Here is an 18,930-nt window from a genome sequence, read left to right as displayed (position 1 = left end):
AGACTGAGAATCATATTTAGAACTCCTGCCGGTCGTTCGTGAATTGGTGGGAGTGGGACATTGCATAAGCTTAACCTATAGGAATAAGCTCAATAACAGTGACATCAAACACTATATTTTCAAAAAAAAAAAAAAAACATTTGACTATCATACATTCAACTATGATCACCAGGGAGAAGAGGCTCTTCTTTCTCAGCAATCTTTGAAAATAATATGATCGACCATTCAATGTTCATCTTCATGTTCCTGACACGCGCTTATAAGACAAAAAAATTCAGCACAAGCTCTCCTTTTATTCAAGAGCATTGCTAGGAAAACGGAATTCCGGTTTGGAAAAAAAAGAAAAAGAAAAAAGAGCAGCCACATAGGCTCACTTTTCAACAGATTTTGTCTTATTCATTCAACTGTATTATTTCTCATTAAACTGTAGAAAGAAATTTCTTCCCCAAGGTCCTGTTTGGATTGCAAGAAAAACTTTTCTGAAGAAATATTTTTCTATTGAATTTTTTTTTCCCCACAATCTAAAGGGAAATAATAAGATTATGGTTAATTTAGGGTAATATCATCATAAATTGAACGTCTTTCTTTGCTTCAAATATAAGAAGAAAAACTGCCCATTCATTATTTTGTACATATTTTATGTACTCTTTAATTTATAGTTTGATGTTATTCTCATTTTTTAAAAACTTATCCACCTCTATTTTACTATTACATTCCCCATTTCCTCCAAATTTCAACAGTTCTATTTATTTCTTTTTTAAAATAACAATTGTATCTTTATTTTTAAGTTTTTTTTCTCTCCCGCGCATCGCGCGGGGTGCCCCACTAGAGATCCTTTTTATATAAATTCCTTTATAGCTCTTAAACACATTACCTTTTAAGTCGTGCTTTAATTTTATCTCAAAAAATGACTAAACTCTCTATAAACTACCTTTTAAGCACGTTTTTCTCTCATACTCCTCCAAGACACCACCTTAGCCCTACTTTGGCCATAGCTAGTAGAGTGATTTTTTACCATAGGATTTTCCCAAAAAACATACGCCAACCTTCTTTCTTAGTTGGCCTACTAAAATAGGAAGATCGGGGTAACAGAGAAGCTTCCAATAGTCTCTACTTTGGCTTGTTTCAGCCACATGAAGATTTTTCAATGACTTTGCCATCGGTCCACCATCGTCGCAAACCACCATTGGCCTTCTAAAGCACCAGCTACACATAATCGAATAATCCTGATTTTGACTCCACCTAACTTGATCGACACACCTAATGCACATGTGTAGATACTAACTTATTGACTCACCTAGTCAACTTTGGAGAAGAATCTCGATTCACCCTCACCATCGTAGGAACCATCATTACCTCACTACCATTTACACCATAAAAACCATCAAAATGAGTCTCTACACCAACCAACCCTCTTTCTTAGTTGGCCTACTAAAATAGCAAGATCGTGGTAACAGAGAAGCTTCCAAAAGTCTCTACCTTGGCTTGTTTCAGCCACCTGAAGATTTTTCAATGATTTCGCCATCGGTCCACCATTGGCCTTCTAAAGCACCAGCTACACATCATCGAATAATCCTGATTTTGACTCCACCCAACTTGATCAACACACTCAATGCACATGTGTAGCTACTAACTTATTGACTCACCTAGTCAACTTTGGAGAAGAATCTCGATTCATCGTCCCCGCCATAGCAACCATCATTACCTCACTACCATTTACACCATAGAAACCATCAAAATGAGTCTCTACACCAACTGCAAAAGGAGACCCCACACAAGTACTTGATACTCATCCAACATTTCCATCCATCCATTAAGATCTAAAGAATACTAGTCACCATGTTCTCAACTAGATAATACAATCTACCACACTTCTCTTATCTAATTAGAACTAGATAGTCGTGTTTGATTTTCACGGCGCCACCTGCAACCCATAGAGTACCAGCGAAGAAACACTATATTCTTTCATATTTTTTTGGACATACGCCATACCACCCGGAGTACAAACTGCTGTCGAACATCTTAATTCTCACTGACTCAATTCTCATGACATGTCACAAGTTAACCCATCACCTAAGAACACTACAACTACTCTTATATCTTGGAAGGCATTAAAATTATCTCTCATGGAACATACACGACCAGAGAATCCCTAATCTAGAATTTACTTATCAAGAGGAAAAGTATGATTACTTTCGGAGGTTGTGAGAAAATCTCAAAACATTTCACTCTCCTCATTTGTGGTTACCACCACCAGATTTGCAGCACCATTATCTGACTTCTTAGTTCACTATGGACAATCCCGCCTAATGTAATTGCACTCATTTGACTTCTTAGCTCACTGTGGACAATCCCGCCTGATGTAATTGCACTCCTTTGCAATTATAATACTACACCTGTTTTTGTGGACCCCTGTATCTTGAGATGTCTTTTCCACTATTAGATGACTTTCCTCTTTGATTCCCATAATGAACTAACTATATATGCTCTTGACTCCTATTAGGAACGTGTTTCTTCTGCATCTTATAAGTGTAAAGACGTGATCTTTTTTAACCTTACCATTTCTTTACCATGGAATAGAGTCGTCAATTAGTATAGGAGCATTATATTTTTCTTTCAACTTTTCTTCTACCTTGTAGAGTTGATCCCCAAACCCTTTGAGCACATTCATGCGTTCTAAAACAATTCTATCTACGTGCATATTTAACTCGTGCAACTACCGATCCAGATACAATTGGTTGGCCAAACTATTTTACATGTAAAGCTTTTCCAACTTATCTCATTACCTAAGCACCGATTCTTCTTCCATAGTGTTAAACATAGCACCTTAGCCAGACCTTGTTGAAAAATGTGTCTTTCACCCTCATCAGTAATAGAATGAAATTACACTTTCTGTCAAAAATATCAATGTTGAACCCGGTATAAATCGACTTTACAGGTTTTGATAAAATCCACTCGGCAAATCCAATCCGATTGTGCACAAATTAATGAAAAGAAAAAATAAATACAAGCAAAACAAACCACAATATGAACGCCAAGATTTTATGTGGTTCGGCCAAGCCTACTTTCACGAGCGAGAAACACGATATTCCACTATGAGAAAACAATATACAAGGATTACAGTGGACTTAAGCCAAAACCCACAACCCTTTCCTTGCTTCTCAACCCAAGACGGTGCCCAAGAGAAAACCCTAAGAGAAAATCCAAGAAGAAAAAAAAGAACCCAACAACAAACTCTCTTTCTCTCCTCTCTTTCTTCTTTTCTCTCCCCCTTCTCTCTCTCACATTTCCACACACTCACAAAGAGAGCCAATGCTCCTTTTATAAGCTTTACCAAAGACCAAAAAAAGAAACCACTTTCCTTTTTAGCCTTTGCTTTTTCCCTTCCCACCCAAGCAAACAACTTTCCTAATCTAAAGAGGAAAGATGAGTGGTGGGAAATAAGGCAACTTTCCCGAACCCAAAGAAAGACTAATAGGAAACATCTTTCTACACACAGATCGATCTAATTAATTTTTGATTGATACAATAACATTCCGAAATGGTAGAGAAGCATTTATATGATAAATATCCCCATGCAGAAGTGCATCTCAAATGAGAATCTCTCTATCAGTCTTTGTATCTTTGAAGATCACTTTAACCGTGATCTGACAACAACAACCGTGATCACTCCAGTTGTGACCTAACCGACGATTGCTTTAACCACGGTTCTGATGCCACTTGTTGAGAAATTGTAGGGCAAAATCAGATTGGATAGCACACAAATAAACGAAATAATAAAAATCTTCAAACTACAAGATAAATAAATCAAGATTTTTATGTGGTTCGGCCAAGATGCCTATGTCGGTATGTCCTCGGCAAGAACACAACCTTCCACTACGGGGAAAATAAAATACAATGATTGCAATTATATTAACAAAGCCTCAAATAGCAGTCCTTTCCCTTCTTAATCAGGATTTGTAATAAGAAAACAAAATCTACTCTTTCCAAAGAAACTCACGGGAAAAAAAAAAACACACACACACACACATTTTCTCCCCTGTCCCTCTACTGCATTAGACCTACTTTCTTCCTAGGTAGTAGAGCCAAATTCCAATAGCAGAAAACTCACGCTAATAAGCCTCAAACCACGACACTACTTATTTAAGCCAGATAACATATTCAAATGAAGGTAGATTTCAAACGAACCTGTCAGAATAAATTTCTTGTTTATGTCATCCTCTATAATTAGGGTATGAGGGGAATGTCTATCTAGTGTAAGGGTATTCTCGTCATTTACTCGAGAAAAGATTGAAAGATAAGTACTGAAATAAATGTACGAAAAGGAAAGATATCTGTGCTTATGAGAAAAATAAGACCGGCCTCATAAATGTACGAAAAGAAAAGATATCTGTGCTTATGAAAAAAATAAGACCGGCCTCATAAATGTACGAAAAGGAAAGATATCTGTGGTTATTAAAAAATTAAGAGGGGGTGGGCCGGGCCGGGTTTGACACAACCCGTACGGCTCCATTTAAAAACGGGTTAGAAAATTTACGGGTCACTAAGTGTGGGCCTGCGGGTCACCCGTTTTTTTTAATGAAATTTTGTTTTTTTTTTAATTTTAAGATTTTTGTTTTTTTTTTATAGGGATTTGCTAGCCACCTTCGCCAAAGGCTACTTCGTGAACCTAAGGCCCTGTTTATCTTGGATTTCGTGAACCGATTGTGAATCAATTTTGAGTCCAATAATCGGTTTCGGGCTGCAATCGGTTATCAAGATCCAAAATAAACAGAGTCTAAGCAGCCAAGGTCTATTGATCTTGCCAAGCTGATATGGGCACCCTTTTCCTCAAAATACACCCATCCTCGATTCCTGAAAGCGTCAATATCGATTGCATGATGAAAATGAGAAGAGGGTTGCATTCAGAAGCATTAAAATAGTAAGAAAATCAGACTTGCCGACATAAGGGAAAGTTAGCCTGATTCTCTCCACCTCAATTTTCAAGTCAGGTCTGTAGAAAATGACTTATTTAAAATGTTAACAAATTGGTATAGCCAGCCTCATTATTGACATCATCTATGTTATCATTGGAGATGATAACAGTTTTCCTATATTAAGATAATCGCACATTCGCACTCCTCTCTTTGATTTAAAATTCCCCACCAAGCTACATCAAACAAACACCAGAGAGCTTTTTCTATATTTGAGACCACATAAGAAGTGGAATCTTTTTAAGCTAAGGATGATAATGAAGCTATGGTAGAGATGGAACCTTTTCTATTACTCTCATATTTTCAATACATCTGCTTTGAAAATTCCTTTTCTTAAAGCTGCTAGAGCCTATTGATAACTGCCGCCTTTGCAGAGGAGCTGTGAAGAGTTGTTATTTGATACAAATAAATTACATATCTTAAGCTAGAAATATATGGATGGCAAACGTAGACTATTTCACCTCCGTTGGGTCGCCCAAAAATCAGCCTTTTGTGTTAAGGGCTGAGATTTAAAAAACTTGTTTATTAGTGGAATTTATCTCAGCTCTTCACAAAACAATAAAAGGCTGATTTTCGGCGATGCAATTAGTCACGGTTGATGTGAGACAAAACTACCAGATTAAAAGTGGAATGAGCACTGCGTACTAGAGCATGGTTTTACATTTCAACCGAAATCCGAAATTTCAGGTTTTGCTACCGAAACCAAAATAGTAATACCCGAAACATAGTTTTTTCGGCCAAAATTTCATTTATCCCGAAATTTCGTCCAAAAATTAAGGATTTCCCCCCAAAATCGAAATTTTTGATAATTATTTAATTATTATCCGGAAATTTCGGTCAAAATTCTACACGAGAAAAATAGCCATCAATTGATCTCATCGGGCGATATCCAACGAAATCAATTTAAAAGATACCTTAACTCGGCCAAAATTTCGTGATAATATTAAATAAGGGATAAAATCCAGATTTTTTTTGGGATATTCATTAAATTTCGGAACGGGATTTCAGGGGAAAATGAAATTTTGAACTTTCGGTTAAATTTTGGAACGAAATTTCAGGGGAAAACGACCATTTCGGATTTCTGTCGAAATTTCAAACCATGCTTAAGAGCAAGATTTTAAATTTCAATTTCAGTTTCCATCAACATGGAAATGTAGACGTTTTGGTTTAAGAAGAAAATTTCGGTGTAAATGCTGTAAAATCACGAAAACAAATGAAAACATATATGTTAAGGATTAAAATTTAAAGATAAAACTTAGGAAAATACTAGAATAAGTACAAATAGATACTTAGAAACCATTATACAAGCAAGACAACCATTCATATTGGACATCCAATGACATGGAAAATCTAATAATTTAGTACATACCAAACTTCATATGTAATTTATATAAATATTTATACATAATTTACGCACCACTTTTCATATCATATGTATAATTACACAATACTATACTAATATAGTATACTGATTTTGGTTTATGCAATTCCGCTGTTAAAATGAAATTTATAACCGCACTTCAGAGTAATCATCCAAATAACTAGTATCACTATTAAAATCAGGAGCCTCGGCATGTAAGTTCCACATCCAAGTGGTAATATCATGGCCTATAGCTATTAGCCTTCCTGATCAGTAAAAATCTATATTTGTGGCTAAGAAAAAGAATTCATAATTTCTTTAGGGCGAAGATAAATTCGCACCACCTGTAGAATAATTCGCACCACCTGTAGAATAATTCGCACCACCTGGCAGACTTTAACACCTTTTTGACCTTACTGGGGTGTGAATTATCCTACAGGGGGTGCCAATTTTTCATTACCATTTCCTTATGGTAAAAAGATCATTTCTCATTTATTCCTCAGGAAGGAAAAAAAAAACAAGGGACATGTTGAATTTCAAGTATCCCATTTCACCAAACCATATATACTACAAGTGGGATAATCTAACACAATGGAAAGGAGTTGGACTTCTTTTCGTAAATATTCCGAGAAAAAGTATCCCTTGTTTCTTGTTTCCATTCTAGTTATTCCAAGAGGGACAAAATTGTAAATCCCTACACATTGGGGATAGACAGCTTTTCAAGGCTTCGGTCCGCCTTATTTGCAAAGAACCACCTAATAAATCAAAATTTGTAGAGAAGCATAGTTTCAGCATCATTTGCAATTACCCACTACCACTGGTATATTCTGACAAAACAGGTAATTGGAATTGAGTTATGACCAAAAAAATAAAAATATCATGAACTAAAACATAGAGGTGCAACTTGGGATCAGGTTGGATCGGGTTGAGGTCAACCCTAGCCCAACCCGAGATAGCATTCCCTCAACCCTACCCGACAATAGGGTCGAGGATGATCAACCCTAACCCAACCTGCCTCTAAATCTCTCAACCCTAACCTAACCCATCTATCCTTTTTTTTCCAAATCGGGTTGTGTTTGGGTTCACCTAGGGCCAAACCGAAAAATACAAGAAAACAGCATAATCATAAAAAAAATCACAATAATATTAGAAGACGGAGGTCAGATTTGGGATGGGTCGACAAGGCTTCAACCTAACCCAAACCAAAACTAAATCGAGCTGGCCTTTCCCAACCCTAATCCAACCCAACGCGAGGAAATGCCAACCCAAGTCGAGCAAAACTAGGGTCGAACCCGTTAGGTTCAGTTTACAACATTGGAAGAGGTTGATCCTATCCGCTCATTTCATTTAAAACTTGGAATTTGCAAGAAGGGATAGATCCGTATCATCTTGACTTGGTTCTGCTTCCTCTCTTTTTAAAAGATACCGAGTCGGGTTCTTCTCCTACCAGTATCAAATGCGTGGTATTTCCATCTCCTTTTCTAGTCATTCCACTCCCCCTTTTTGTCATCTCCATCTTCTAATATGAGAAATACTTCTACTGATAAATATTGTGAAAGCAAATAAAATAAATGCTAAGGTCTTTTTTTTTTTAAAGATTTCAGTATTCCTTTATTAAGATAATCGCACTCCTCTCTTTGATTTAAAATTCCCCACAAAGCTAACATCAAACAAACACCAGAGAGCTTTTTCTATATTTGAGACCCCATAAGAAGTGGAATCTTTTTCAGCTAAAGATGACAATGAAGCTTTTAAAATAAATACTAAGGTCTACATATAACTTAAATAAACTAATAAACCAAATAGGTCTAGAAAGCTCATAAAGGCCCATCCGTCAGTCAGATTTTGCCACTAAAAAAATAAGTGTTAGGGCTCACTCGTTGAATGATCCAAACCATCTATCCTTACGGCCTTGCTATAGACAGGGCCATGCCCCAAATTTCACTCTAATCAGATAATTAGACACCTTTAATTTATGGACGCTAAATGAACAGTGAACACAGAAAGATCAGTCTAAATTCACCGCGACAAATTAAAGAAATAGAAATCATCTGACACAAAACTATCCACAACAAAATAGCATACCAAAACCAAGACTATAAGAGCATTGGTAGTATAATATATTTTTACATAATTATTTATATGAATTGCATGTAAAATATAGTACAGGTATTATGATAAATATTACGGGACGCTGACCTCAAGGGGACCCTTGAATTCATGTAAATTGTGGCCTCTACTGAATTATTAGACAAAACAATGCATACCATTAGGTGTTCAATGTTATTAAACCATCATGTATTATGTACTAGCTGTCTTGCTTACGTTATGGTTTCGAAATGTGTATTTGTGATTTTCCTAGAAATTTTTTAAGTTTCGTACTAAAAATATATCAATTGCGTATGTTTCTATGATTTTTCAGGATTTCACCAAAAAAAAAAACAACTAAATGAAGCTCTTTGAATGGATTTAAATGAATGGTCTTAACCAAATAACAAGAAGGCTCTTTGAATAAATTGATTGTTCAGGTATATATTCAAAAGAGAAATATGCTTAGAACAACATCCAAATAACATACAACCAGACAAACCATAATAACACTGAAAATCATTTGCATTCCACCAATAGGTTTAGCATTACAAGATCAATCCTTCCCATACTAAAACAGGCAGATTCTAAGGTTGGTATGACAAATCACAAGACATTTTATTCAACTTACCTCCACTCCTAAGCCTTAAAAACTTTTTTTTTTTTTGGAATGATAAGCCTTCAAGCCGAGAAAATGCATATTTCATCAATTGGGAGGGGAGTTCACTCCCAATAAAATATGGGAACGGAATATGCACCCACGACCACCACCACCGGAACAGCAGGTCGGATTGAAGTTTTTCTAAAAAAGTGAACTGGAATCAACCCAAAAATGACTAGATTTTAAGGTAAAAGCTACACCAGAATTCTAAAAAATCAACTTAGTCAAATAGGCGTCCACCACCACGACCACCATAACAGCAGGGCAGATACTCGTATGGAGCCCAAGTTGCCGTTCAAAGCAATTCAAACTAGGACAAACCAGTTTATGAAAGCCTCTCTTTTCACTCCTTTTGCCAATGTATCTGTCATATTGTTTGCTAATCTTGGTCTGTGCATAAAAGATGGGGATATATCTCTAAAATTGCCTCAAAAAAAAAAAAAAAAAATTCTCTCAAATTGAATATTTCCATGTTTATACCCACTAATTGCGAGTCCTAAGAAATCCTTTTGAGCCGATGAATGATGTTGACAAAAGCCCCCCCTTCAACCAAGAGATTGCACATCTTTGATGATGTAAATATTCTTAAACTGCAAAGAAGAGCTCTCACTTCCGCCTCATTTGAATGACACCCTGTTGGATAGAGTGTAGATCCCAGCACACGACAATCTTTCATCTCACAACTGCCAGAAAGCAAAGGTTGTAATCTCACATGTGATGCTTTTCATTTTTCGAGAAGAGAAGATTTATGAAGAGGGCCCTTTCCTATGTTACGCCGACAGCACCGCAGGTTGTAGCTCCGAAGCAGTGCCGAAATCCAACACCATACAATCTGAGTATTCCACCATGTCCACCCCATCTTTGGCTATTTTGTCAGATTCCTCCTTGGCCTAATGTCTCATATGTTGAAACTTAGGCAAGATCAGCTTCACAATACTGCTTACCTCATCTGTAGGGATTAGTCCCGCCCTAAAATGGGGTGGGAATACCCTATATCATCAAAAACAATTATTGCTTACCTCATCAATGATTTTTGCTCTATGCCATTGACCAGTCGCCTTGTTGGTAGCCCAAGCTATCCCATTTAACGAGTCCCCTTGGATGACCAAAGGTCCCGACTCATTTTCCTCGTACCATCTCAAGCCCCATAATTACACTCCTGCATCCGCCTCGTTGGTGTCACAATCTCCAACTGGTCCCGAGTAAAGATAGAACTCCTATGCCGAATCTTCCAAGGTTTCCTTTTATACTTCCGTCAAAAAAGTTCAATTTAATCCATCCCAAACGAGGCAGAAACCACTTCAGTGTCACTTTGGACTTTTGCCATTTTTTCTATAACAGTCTTGTCTTCCAATCTTTGTAGTATTTCCCGACACAATATGATGGAGCAGTTTTAACGCTATGGAAAAGGTCGGCCTTGCTTCTTGTCCTCGAAATTTCTATTACTTCTTTCGTTCCGTAAGTGCCAAACTATGGCACTTTGCATCATCGAAGAATATATTTCCATACCAATGGACAATGGTACCTATATTTTTCTTCTCCCTTTTGAAATGGTTATCTATATTTCTCTTCAAAACAAATGTCACAACTTCATCACAAAATAGAACGGCTGCTTACTGACAATTCATGGCAAAAACACAAGCCATCAAAAATTTTGATTTTCTTTGTTCTAGTCCATATTAAATTTTCCCTCTATTCTGTTTTCAACCGTGTTAGCTAGTGGCAAGTCGCTTCCAATCAAATTATCAACCTGGTTCCAACTTGAACATCCAAGATAGTTTCTCTACACAATACTACTGAATTCGACCGAAAATATTCAGGTTAAGTCCAAATCCCACATCAAAAGCCCTCAACCAGTCAAATCAACAAGAATAGGGCTCATAAAAATCAAAAACTCAAACTCAAAATAAAAAACAAAGAGGACAGATAGACACGTGTGGGAGATTTAGACAAGAAAAATAAAATTGTTTACTTGCCATGGTAAGAGAAGTGAAGAAAGGACTGTTGCATGATGGCAGATTTGGGACATGAAGGCTTGCCCGTGTAAAAAAATGAAACAATAAGCAGGGAACAATTGGACTTGAACACATGTCCCTCTACTGATTTGAAGATGAAAGGTGCAGCACAAATATAAATTGAAACAATAATAGAACCAAGTACTGTATCGTAATCTAGAATAAAGGAAAATACTATAGGCTTTGAAGGTATATTGCTTCAAAGGAAAACTCGGAAACTATAAATAGGTCCTTCAATAATGAGTGACTAAGTGAAAAAAACAAGGATAGAAACCGCTCAAGACCGGTCTCCAACACATGTATCGCAAATAATTAAAAAAAATACCATTAGAAGGAAATAAAAATAAATAAAAAACTAACGATCCCCTCAATTTTTGATTTCAACTCGCTTATTGACCCCATTGCTCACGCCAGCATGAACTGCATTATTAACCAAGACGCGTTCTCAATCTCTTTTATGACTCTTTCCCTAACCTAACGGTTGTAAAATTCTTGAGGCTGCAGACTGAATTTGCACAAACCATTATTTTTTTTCCAAAGGTAATTTGCACAAACCATTCATATAATTATTCATTATTTTGCACAAAGATCCTTACACATACGTCTACAAAGGTTGTAGCTATCACCTTGTCAAGCATGCGCATTCCATATGTCAAAGATATCTACAGTTTTCCCATGAGGGTACTTAGGAATGTGGTCAGTCGATATTTCTTCATCACCCCTCTCCACCTTGGCAAACACATAGTTGCCGGAAACTCCTTGCGCAGGTGGGAAACACGTTTCCCCTAAAATGCATTTCTCGCGAGTGGGAAACTCGTTTCCCCTAAAACATGGGAAACGCGTTTCGGAAACGTTTCCGAAACATGATAAAAAATTTGGAGAAATGTTTCCGAAACGCATGGGAAACATATGAGAAACTTATGTAATTCATGTGTAAAACGCGTGATAAACGTATGCAACACTCGTAGAAAAACACATGTGAAACGTGTAGGAAACATGTGTGGAACTTACAAAAATCATTTTGGAAAAAATACATAAAAAATTGTGAAATAGAAATTAAAAAAAGAAAACAAAAGCATATATTGTAAGATGTTTCTCATAAGATTTTCATGTGTGTTTCATGTGTGTTTTATCTATCATTTCTGAAACGCTTCAAATGTGTTTCCTTATTATCCTAAGACGTTTCTCATACGATTTTCTCGTTTTCTCGTTCCTCGTTTCCCCTATATTTTTTTCCACACATTTCCCGTTTCCATTTCACATTTCGTTTCCCACCCTGGTAACTATGGTCAAGCATACACATTCCATACATCAAAGATATCTACAGTTACCATACACCAAAGACATCACCACCTCTCATTAGTTCGCGTGATGATCCTTACCATACTAACTACTCCCCATTTTCATCTTTCCATTCTGCTTGAATAAAATTTGAGATTTGCTAGGAAAACGGGTATCCGTTTTGGGAAAAAAAACGGGGGGCATCAATCAATGGAGCCACATCCACTAAAAGGTAAAGGAAGGGGTTCAAATCCCCATAAAAATAATAAATACACCATTAAAAAGGTCAAATCAATGGTCATGTCTATCCCCTAGTTATTTTCCAAATGGAATCCCGTTTTCTAAGTGTTTTCTATAAAAATTTGTTGTAGCCATCACCTTGCCAAGGACACGCATTCTATACATCAAAGATATCTGCAGTTTCCCTACATGAAAGATATCGCCACCTCTCATTAGTTTGAGTGATGATCCTTACCATACTACTACTCCCCATGTTCATGTTTCCATTCTGCTTAAATAAAAATTTGTTGTAGCCATCACACCTTGCCTAGTATGCACATTCCATAAATCAAAGAGATCTACAATCCCTTCACTAGCACACTGAGAATTTGATGTATCCATCCTTCTTCAACTCCACGCACCCATCTTCCATCTCCAAGTACATAACCTGGATAATCATTTAAATCAAAACATTGAAGTGAGATTCATGGTAATATCACTCGAAACTCTAAGATGATAAGCATTTTGCTTCTTTGTCTTCAATTAGTGATACAAGCCTCTAGAACCTCCTACATTGACAAAAGACACTATCTTATTATATCAAGCACATGATTTCTTGTCCTTGTATGCATCCTCAAAAGGGTGTTCACCCAAAACTTCGATTGACAAAAACATTTATAACAAATTTCAATTTATGCCAAGTGTCGGACAGTAACATGTTCTCCAACCATTTTAGCAATCAGCAAGTTCTTTTTTTGCAGTACGGTCAAAATGATTACCGTTCTCATATAGAATTTCTCAAGTGAACCATCTAATTCATACTTTTTTTTAACAAGTAATATCTTCTTCGCGATATTGAACCTTATTTTAAGAGACCTCATTCGCTCTTTGGCACGCTCCTAGCTTTTCTTTAACAAGTAATATATTCTTCGCGATATTGAGCCTTATTTCAAGGATTATCGACCAATAATTAGCCTGATTCAAGAAGTTATTGCATCAACCAATCAACCTGTCAAAAATCCTTGCATTAAGTTGTACCTTCACTTGACTCACCCTACCTTCACTCCACGACGTCTAGCACCGACGAGGAAGGAGCGATTGATCTCGATCAACCTGGGGAAACCTTCGTTTCAATTTATCATTCATATTTTCCCTCATATTCCAATCTGCCTCCATTTCAAAACCCCAAATCTTGCAAAAGCTTAGCAACCTAGTCCTTTAGCTTCCCTTCCATCAGTACTAGTGAGCCATTTTAAGAAGATTTCTACATGTCATCTTCCATGAGAAAGTCCTCCTCAAGTTGAACTCCATAATCACCATATTCTAGGGATCAAACGAGCCTCTCCTCCAATCCATCAAACATAAATGTTTTGCCTTCCAGTGCATTACGATCAAAATGATTACCTTTTTTCAAACCGGAATTTATCTATGAACCCCCCAGGCCAGAACCTTAAATTTTAATGATATGACAAAAGAGAACGAAGAGGGGGGCATATCACCTAACCTCGAGATCCACAAAACTAATACAAAAAACCTACTTGCTACACAAAAGAAGAAGAGGAAGAGGTAATTAGACAAGAAGAAGAAAAAAAATCAACAGAGAATGGAAGAAGAAAACTGAGAAGAGAAAAAGAAAATATCAATTCTTACGGTAAATCTCTCTCATCTCTCTCCCTCTATTTTATTCTTTTTGTTCTTATCTAATTCTAGGTATTGTAGGGCTCTCTTCATTATTTGTATTTTAAGGATTCTTCTACAAGTTTTTCTAAATTTTCTGAACTTCTAGCATTTTAACGCAACTTTTACCATAAACCTCTCTTCGATGTTTCATACCAGTGAGAGTCGTTTCATATTAGGATTTCAAGAAGAACTAGACAGAATATATATAAAGCTTCAATTCATACATTGGTTTTTATCAGATGTGGAAGAATCAAAGGTAGATAAACATATAGTGATGCTTTTCTTGGAGAGGCTTCTATATCTCTACGAAGAAATGCTAAACATATGTGCGACTCACGCTAGACAGTTTATTACAGGATTTTGGTCTCTACCATTTGACCTTGCATTCAAGTATCTGATGAGAAGGTTACATGAGTTCTGAAAGAGACTTAATTACATGAATCTGTAAGAGACTTGATGGTGATCAGGATGAAATGAGGTTTGTATGGGGCCTGATGACACTCGGGATGACATGACCAAGTTCCTTCTACCGATGATCATATTAAGAAGCTATAAGTGTTGTTTTAAGGAAGTTTTTTGTACACTACAATTGTTTCTTTGCTCTGTCATTTGTTTTTTTTAAACGTGAATTTTTCGTTGTACAAGTTTTTCTATGGTACATTTTTATTGAAAATTCTTTCTGTATAAGGTTTTCTGTATACTAAGATGAAGAATCATCAAGCTCATTCTGAGTGTCATATTGAGTGTCATCAGGCACAACCCTCATATGACTTTCTCAACATAATCTTTCAAAGGAGGAAAGTCATCATGTCAACATGATCCTCATCAAGTCTCTTACAGAACGCATGTAACCTTCTTCTCATTCGATACTTCAATGTAAGGTCAAATAGTAGAGACTAACATCCTGTAATAAATTGTCTATTGGTGCAAGTCGCACATATGTCTAGCAAGAAAAGCATCACTATATGGCTCTCTACCTCTGATTCTTCTACAGCTGATAAAAGCCAATATATGAATTGAAGCTTTATTATACTCTGTCTAGCTCTTCTTGAAATCCTAACATGAAACTACTCTCACTGGTAAGAAACATCGAAGAGAGGTTTAGGGTTTAGGTTAAAAGTTGGGTCAAAATGCTAGAAGTCCAAATAACTTGGAAAAACTTGTAGAAGAATCCATAAAGCACAAAAAATGAAGAATCCTTAGAGCACCAAAAATGAAAAAAGCCCCACAATATTTAGAATTAGATAAGAACAAAAAGAAAAACAAAGGGGGAGAAAGTAGAGGAATTTACTGTAAGAATTGATATTCTCTTCTTCTCTTCTCAGTTTTCTTCTTCTCTTCTTTGTTGATTTTCTATTCTTTTTCTTCTTGTCAAATTACTTTCTTATTCTTCTTCTCTATTTATTTTTAAGCCTTCAAGGATTTCTAACCTAATATTGGCCCAATTCAAGAAGCTATTGCATCAACCAATCAAACTATCAAAAAGTCTAGTATTAAGTTGTCCCTCCACATGATTCATCATACCTTCACTCCTCGACGTCTAGCACCATGAGAGAGGGTTTTAAAGTGCAATATAAAATTTACTATAATACAAAATTGGTGGCAATAAATAAATCGAAACATCAATAGAACCACAATATAAAATGAGGTAAGGTCCTGCAAGCATTGCTAGAGAAGTCAAGACCAAATGGGATCATAGTTTTAAATTTCAGCCAAAATATTTCTGTTTCGGTTTGGACCAAAACTGAAATTACATTGAATCGGATCTCTACATGATTTCCACGAAATTTCGCCCGAAATTTTAACCGAAATTTTGTTTTTCACCCTTATTTACAAAATTTCTACCGAAATGCCAAAATTTTCACCATAATTTTGTACTTTTCGGTGGAAATTTTGAGAAAACCGAATTTTTTGTCAAAATTTTATATGATTTCGGCTGAAATTTCCACCGAAACCGACATTTAAAACCTTGAATGGGATCATACATATTACAAAGGAAGACTTGGCAATTTAAAACCTCTACAACCAAATGGCAACCTTTCAACTGTGACCATTTGTAAAGTTTGCAAAACAATCATGCTTGCCATGCTCTAATGGAGGATTATGGCATTACTAGTTCTCCCTTTCTTAAGCATGACAATACATAGCAATACCCATCCATGCCATTGAATAGTATACAATATGCCTATGCCCATGAAAGATACAATTCCAAGTGTTCGTCCATCAATGCCCAAGATGCTAAACATTCAAAAGATTGTCTATTAATGTCCACATAATTTGACCCTACTTTCCACAAAAAGTGATTGCCAGGTAGAAGCAGATGTTTTCCACCTGGTATAACAAAAACAGTTTTTAAATATTCTCATTGAATTCCACATGTCCTGGTCATCTAATACAACCAGCTGTTAAATGATCAAAAGGTCTCCACCAATCAATATGTACTGTTATCTAATCTTCACAAACACATCAATATAGCAATTCAAGTCAACCTCTCCTAATATGAATTTCTCATACCTCTCCTAATATGAATATCTAATGTCAAAATCCAGTTATATTGGGAGTATAGTTCATATAAAAACAAGGGTACCCTAGGAAGGTTACTAATCTCATAAATGTAAAGTGCTAGAAAGGAAGGCAGCAGAAACAAAGAACCCATGGACCAACCCAAACCAAAGGATGTAGTGTATCAAAAAAGTGAGGATAAACATAGAAAGATACTTGTGTCACAAATGTTGAGCAACAAAAAGAAAGACGGTAGAAAGAAAGAACTAGCTGGAAATGGATGCCTCGCAGAAAGGGTAGGGTTAAAAAGAAGATATGTATATTGGCAACTTCCCAAATTTCTAACCCCATCAATCAACCAGCAAAGATTGTGTTCTTGGCTCTTGGTTGGACAGTACATCTGAACCCAAGTTCAAGAATGCACTAGAGATTGCCTCACACACGGAATAGATGACAAACCATGTTCGTGCAGACATGTAGCAGCAAGTAATTGAATCCATACAGCAGTACCGGAAGAATAAAGAAGTGTATAAATGTATGATACAAAAGATAGTAGTTCATGAATTCAAAACACACCGGCATTAACCTGATGTCTCATAGCTAAGCCTATGGTTGCACTCCAACAATAATATCACATATCTGACTTCAAATTATATGAGAGCATAAAAATATATAATCTGAATGCACACACCCCAGGTTAAAGGAAGAAGCACAGCTGCAACATACAAGATAGTAAACACTAAATACAATGTGAAAAGATAGTAAGAAACCAAATTCCGGCAACCAAAACATACAACTACCCATACATTCTCAATGTTACTCAAAATATACTACTAACTAATCATACATCCCGATTATTATTCAATAATTCAGAATTCCACACAAAACAAATTCTTAACACCCTGTTCGTTTGACATCGTGGCGACTGATTATCAGCCTCAAACCTGTTATCGGAATCAAATTTAAATGTAAATTTGAGTCCCATAATAGGTTTTGGAAGCACAATTGGTTGTCAAAATCTGAAACCTAAAAAAAGAGGAATAAAACAAAAGATCATATGTCAAAGCAGATTAAGAATCCAAGTTATAATTCAGATGACTTCCAAACTTTAACACTAAGCTCACATTTCTGGAGTCCTTTACGAAATATCCCAAAACCGCAAAATGCTTGAAAAACATACTAAACCAAATTAAAAAAACAAAATCCTAACAAAACAATAACAAAAACAGAAATTCATAACACGAATAGATCTAAAAACCCTCACCCTCAATCAAGTCCTCCTCCTCACTCAGTAGGAACTTCAACATCACCATCCGAAATCTCCTTCTGCAAATCCTTCGGATCTTTCCCATCAACAGTACACCCCACAGAAACACAAGTCCCGAGTATCTCCTTAACCGTCCCACTCAGATCCTTCGCCATCGATCTCGGCTTCATAATCCTCGCAATCTCAATCACATCATCAAGAGATATATTTCCAGAATGTTTAATATTCTTCGTCTTTTTCCGATCTCGCTCTGGCTCTTTCAGAGCCTTGATCACCAGAGCCGAGGCCGAGGGAACGACCGCGACTTTCGCCTGACGATTTTGAACGGTGAGTTTTACGGTGACTCGGAGACCTTTCCAGTCTTTTGCTGTTTCTTTTGCGATATCTTCACCGATTTTCTTTGGAGAGAGACCGAGTGGTCCGATTTTTGGAGCGAGTGAGGAGGCCGCTCCGACTTCGCCGCCGGTTACTCGGACGTAGACGTCGATGACTTGGGATGGGTCGAATTTGGGCGGCATCGTTGTAGGAATTAGGGTTCGGGGAGTTAGGGTTCGGGAGAAGAGGGGAGAGGAGATTGTAATGTTAGAGTCTAGGGTTTTTATAGAGTTAGGGTTTGGGAGTGGGTGGAGAAATGACTAATTTGACCTTGGGATTTCGGCAAGTTTTGATTTGAATGTACTGGTTTGAGATGAATATTTGGGGTTTAACTCGTAATTTTATGTAAAGACGGTAATTCCTATAAACACCATAAAACTGGGGCGATGATTTTTTTCGCTCCCCTTGTAGGATAATGCGCCCCACTTTTTACGTGATTTGACGTGCCCACAATTCGCATTAAAAGGGGGGCGCATTATCCTTTCGAAGGGGGCCTCTTCTTCCACAAT

General features: G+C 36.7%; 1 pseudogene; it reads right to left on the bottom strand.

The window, feature by feature from the left end:
- Positions 1-17,820: 17,820 nt before the first annotated feature.
- Positions 17,821-18,628, bottom strand: LOC143862031 (large ribosomal subunit protein uL11 pseudogene; annotated as a pseudogene).
- Positions 18,629-18,930: the final 302 nt, after the last annotated feature.

This window comes from Tasmannia lanceolata, unplaced genomic scaffold (genome assembly GCF_043159265.1).
Source record: "Tasmannia lanceolata isolate RefF3 unplaced genomic scaffold, GAP_Taslan_0.1 ptg000037l, whole genome shotgun sequence".
NCBI lineage: Eukaryota > Viridiplantae > Streptophyta > Magnoliopsida > Canellales > Winteraceae > Tasmannia > Tasmannia lanceolata.
Note: the sequence above shows the minus strand (reverse complement) of the source record. Positions and strands in the feature narration are given on the sequence as shown.